The 5,692-nt window shown below is 38.5% G+C and overlaps 1 long non-coding RNA gene across 1 annotated transcript; it reads right to left on the bottom strand.

Moving 5' to 3' along the window:
- Window positions 1-732: 732 nt before the first annotated feature.
- Window positions 733-1,584, bottom strand: LOC113023357 (uncharacterized). The gene is made up of 4 exons (XR_003272554.2): window positions 1,461-1,584; window positions 1,277-1,349; window positions 1,066-1,113; window positions 733-929 (listed from the first exon to the last, which is right to left on the bottom strand). It is a non-coding gene; the product is annotated as an uncharacterized LOC113023357 (long non-coding RNA).
- Between the last annotated feature and the right edge of the window lie 4,108 nt (window positions 1,585-5,692).

A 5,692-nucleotide genomic window follows, 5' to 3' on the forward strand; every position in this document is an offset into this window, starting at 1 on the left:
CAATTTTGAGCAGCTCAGTACTAATTGGATAACCTGACATCATTTTATATACAAACATCATTTTTTTTATGCTTTGACTGAAATACTTAAGTCTATACACCATGAACATCACAAATACTGTGTCTCCTCCCTTCAGATGTTCTTCTTGGCATTTACTACAGAGCCTTCGGTTGCTGCTTCTCTTTGGTTCTCTTTATCTTCAGTTTTGTCTTTAATAGCTGCTGTATTGCTTTGGTAAGTGGACTGATTCTTATATAGTGCATTTCTACTCTCCCTGCTTTATACAACATGCCACATTCACCCATATTAACTTTCCTAGCTAACATTCACACACGTTCATACTCCAATGGATGCATCAGAGTAACTTGGGGTTACTAACTTGAGACAAGTATTGTGCATGCAGACTGGGGAAGCCAGGGATTCAACCACTAACCTTCCTAATCAGTAGATGATCTGTGCTACCTCCTAAGCTCCAGCCACCCCTTTTTCAATGTGTTTTTGCACCGTGGCGCATTAATCAGCTGAGCAAGAGTAGAGAGTAAGACATTTTGCATTGAAAATGGTCTGCTTTCTGAAAATAAGTCAGAATTTCAAAAGATTTTTGTTTTTCTGTTAAGCCACAACACTGACCTATGAATCGTGCAAGCTTTTTTAAACTCTATAAGACCAAGTCATTCAAAAATAAGTGGAGATTTTCAATAATCTGTGTGAATAAATTATGAAAAACAATGATGCCGTTCAACATGGGTTTTTATTCATTGTTGGTTCATTTTCAATTCATTCTTTGTAACAGTAATAGCTGTTGGTGAAGGAGCAGCTTATCGTATAGCGGCAAGAATCGCTGCAAGGAGCGTTGGATTCTGCAGAAGTGTTGGATTCTGTAGAAGAGCTGTTATCAGGGTAAGATAACTTGTGTTAGTCCCAGTAGTCTGCAAGAAAATAAGTAATAAATATTATTACATGGGATAATGCATTCTCTGTTGAATGGCTTTCTTTGGATATGATAATATTGGAAAGTCCAGTGTGTCTAATGTTCAAACATAGAAAGACAAACATGACACTCACCCCCTCCCTAGATGAAGAACGTGCATCACGCTCGTGTGCTGAGTCAATCTGTTTAAAAAAAACAAAAAATACATGCAAATGTGTTGTTTGGATATAACAGTACAGGAACACTGATACAGTCTCTGGTGACACGATTCCACACACAGTACAAGATATAGTTATACATTTTATATTAAAACATTAATTTAGTCTTCAGTCATATTACACTTACAGGATTTGCCAGAGCAAGGCTCAGCAGGCATCCAAGCAGAAACACAACCTTGATCATGGTTTCAGTGATTCACCTGTTAACAATAATTTTGATGAGATGTGGTCAAAACCATCAGCCAAATCACCATTCCACCAACATTACATTGAAAACACAGAAGCAATAAAGGATTGATGAGAAATGTTACCGTCAGGTCTTCACAACTTCAGCAGACTGTCTCAGAGATGTGGATGATTGTGGTAATGCTGTACTGACAGTGGAGCTTTTTATACACAGTTGCAAGAGATGATTTAATCTCATTTGCGTAACTGTTGGGAAATTATAATTCTTAGTAAACATCCTCATCTTAATATAAGAGGAAACACAATTAGGCAATATTTAAGGACACACCTGATTAAACCCTTTTGCTACAGCACAATTAAATAGCAACAAGCTGCTGACTTTTATCCTGTCAACCAATCAAAAGATTATATGGCAACATGTGATATTTGGTTGTTTAGAAACCCCTGAAAACGTTGGAGGTGACGACAGTCGGAGAGAGAGAGAGAGAGAGAGAGAGAGAGAGAGAGAGAGAGAGAGAACAATAGCGAGCGGTTTCCATAAACCAGGACCTGCTCTTGATGTTCTTTAATTGATTTTTGTCTTCTTATCTATTAAATAAAGTTAATGTACCTTTGTTCTATAACAGCAAGTCATTAAGAAAAAACTGGGTGTTGTTTGTCAACTGCTTAAGCTGCGAAATCTCCTGATTTGTAATAATAGCGAGGTATTTCCATCTGTTTACCAGTTTGTAGACACTATAGGGTGGACACCTACAGTGGTAATATGCATTACTTTCTAGTTATATGAAGAAGTGTTTCTCAAACTTTTGGAGCCATGGCCAATATTTCACATTAGAAAAATCACACAGCACACAACCAAACAAAATGTTGCAAAAAGCATATTGATAATTTTCCCTTGAGAATCCGTGGTGGAAATGATTCAGTGTGTCCCCAGCAGAGATGGGCAGTAACGCGTTACTGTAATCTGATTACTTTTTTCAAGTAACGAGTAAAGTAAGGGATTACTATTGCAAAAACGGTAATTAGATTACCGTTACTTTCCCGTAGGAACGCTGCGTTACTGCGTTACTAAAACCGTGATTTTTTGCGAGAATGTCTCACGACAGTGACGTAAGCCAGTGCGCCTTTAGTGACAACAGCTGTGTGCAGATCAACAATGGATCATATATCGATTGTGGGAGAGAGTATGAGCATGCAGCGTTTAAAACGTGGAAGTACTGACCTTACTTTGAGTTTGATTCCATAAAAAGTGACAAAAACATTAGCGTCCGCTGTGCGTGGGAAGAAAACTTCTTTTTACAGCGAAAAAAACCCCTAAACTTCCAAGCAAGCACCGAGTGCGCAACGATGTAATGGGAAATTCACAGAGAAACTCGCGGATTCTTCAACTGACCGCAGCACACCTGCACCAGGGTAAACCTCTGCCTATGCCACTCCTGCTTTACAGGTGAAAATAGAGCAAAAGGACCGCTGAGTCTTTGACTTATTTATTTTCTGCTGTGTTTTACTTGCATCTATTTGAAAGACTGAGTGTAAACACAAAAAATATTTTATTTTATGTGCTGGAATGTGCAGAAAATAGGTTTAAATGTTAAACTAATTTATTCAAGTCAGAGAATGTTGCATATAATTAAATTTTTGCTTGATGCATAAAGTTTAAAGATTAAAACTAATAAAACAAGTAAAAAAAAGAGACTTTTCCGTCTGTGGAGGAACTAAGTAACTAAGTAATTAATTACTTTTGAAAATAAGTAATCAGTAAAGTAACGGGATTACTTTTTTGGGGAAGTAATCAGTAATTAGTTACTGATTACTTTTTTCAAGTAACTTGACCAACACTGGTCCCCAGTATACCTTTTTTGCCTCGTTCTGACCACTAGTCATGTTATGGCCTTCATCTTGGTCAGAATTTTCTCCAGAACCCAGATCAGATTGACTACTTTTTCTTTTCAACTATTCATCTATTGCTATTACGCCCTGCGTGGTCTCACAGCATGACTATTATGTAATTTCTTCTTCCTGTCCTTCTGTTTTACTGGGAGTTGGCAACCTATTTAATTACTGCCCTCTAGTGGAAGAGAAAGTAATTGTTCTGCCTGTTACTCATGCCCATTGCTTAGAGTACTAATCAGGTGGAACCAGATGATCTTCCAGGGCACACCTAATCATTTCTCCAGTGGCTGGCAAACACTGATATTGTCACGGAAAACGGGGTGAGCCGTGTGGAGGCATAAATGAGGACCCAAGAGCAGGCATTCGCTGAGATGCGAACGAGGTTTATTGCAACATAAAACACAAGGAGAAAATGGCAAAACGGAACTAAAGATAAACTACACTGGGAGAAACTAAACTACAAAACAGCAGAGCAGAACATGGAGGAAGGTGGGCGAAGGCACATGAAGGTTGACAGCAGGGCAAACACACAGTAGATACACAGACGGACCAGCAAACAGCACACAAGTAGACACAACTTAAATACACACTGAAGAACACAGGGCAATTACACACATGTGGGAAACACAGCTGGACCTGATGAGCGTGATGAGACGAGGGGGAAGCAAAACTAAATACAATGACGTAAGACATGGACCTTCAAAGTAAAACAGGAAACAGTTCAGAAAGACGACGGCGTGACACTGAACTAAAGCTACACTAAACACGAAGGCACAAAACACAAACCCTAAGAACAAACCCTAAACCAGAATAAACTGAAACATAGAATTATAATATTCAAAACACGATAACTAAACAATCAGAACATAAATAATATCACAGATAAATACCAAAATACAACAAACTGAAAATGCTGGGTCAAATGACCCAGGACCGTGACAGATATAAAGATTAATGTTTACATTGAAGTATTGGACAAATCTGTTGACCTGTATTATTTCATCCAGAACATCCCGAACACCACTACAACAACCTCCTTCTCTCTGAGACAGTCTGCTGCAGCCTTACAACTTAAGGTAATTAAATCTTTACTCTCAGCATTTCTTGTGTAAGGATTGTGAAAGATAATTGTTTTGTTTTTTAATTGATGTATTTGTCATTTTGCTATCTTATTGTCTTTAATGTCTTTGTTTGTTTGTTTTTTATCACCAGGTATAATAACTGAAACCATGCTGAAGGCATTTCTGTTTGGATGCTTCCTGCACTGAACATTCAGAATCTCACTACAACAACCTCCTTCTCTCTGAGACTGTCACAGTCCTGAGTTGGTGACCCAGTGTTCTGTATCTCTTTAATTTGTGTTTCTTGATTATTTGTTATTCATGGTTTTCACTGTTAGTGTTTTGGTTTCTGTCCTAGTATTTCTAGCTCCCTAGTTCAGTAGTATTTCTTGAGTTCTAGTTCTTAGGTTTTGGTATTTGGCTTCCCTGTGTCCTGTGTTGTCTACTCGGTGCCCTCCCATCCCACGTTTCACGTTCCTATGTTCTCTGTCTCCCCGGTCTCTTTGTTAAGTTTACTATCTCGTGTTCAGTCGCTATGTTTCCTGGTTTACTTTGAAGGTCCGTGTCTTATGTCATTGTATTCAGTTTTCCTTCCTCCCTGTCTCGTCATGTTCATTAGGTTGAGCCATGTCTCCCTCCTGTGTTACCTCTGCATGACGTCCCTGTATTGCCTCAGCGTTCTCTCCATCAGCTTTCCTGTGTTTCCTGGTTCCTCATCCCCTGGTTCTGGTCAATCCTCAGGTTATATGTTTATGGTTAGTTTTCCCTAGTTTAGGTTTTGTTAGTTTTCTCTGTTCCACCTGTTTGCAGTATTGATCATCCATAAATAAAGGCTCGCTTTCTGTTCAAAACATTCTCCCGCATCCATGTCTGCATTTGGGTCCCCATTCTTCTAAAATCCCACACATCTGCCTCTGCAGCTGTGACAGAGACAGTCTGCTGCAGCTGTACAAATAACATTTTTACTCTCAGTATTTTTTGTGCACGGATTGTGAAGGATAATTTTTATTTGCTTGGATGAATCTGTCGTTTTAGTTCATCTTATTGTATCTTAACTTTTTCTCAACTTATCTATTCATCTTATTGAACATCACTTTCTGTAAAATGTTCTGTAAAATGGATATTTTTCTCTCTAGAGATGACCAACAAACAACATCTCCCTGCAGCAGCTTCTCTCTGCCTTCCTACAAGCACTTGCTACAACTACTACAACAGCTGCATCCATTATAACTCCCTGAAATCATAAAGGAAACTAAAAAACCAAAGAGTGGTTTTAAGCCAGCATTGCATTTATGACGCCAGGACAATGTTGCTTGTTTTGCTTTACTTTTTCTCTTTTCTAAATTGAATCTTGACTTTTGACTTTCTGATCACTGTTGTGTTTAGTAGCTGCCAAATAAAGT

The sequence above is a fragment of the Astatotilapia calliptera genome, chromosome 6 (assembly GCF_964374335.1).
Source record: "Astatotilapia calliptera chromosome 6, fAstCal68.1, whole genome shotgun sequence".
NCBI classification, from domain to species: Eukaryota; Metazoa; Chordata; class Actinopteri; order Cichliformes; family Cichlidae; genus Astatotilapia; species Astatotilapia calliptera.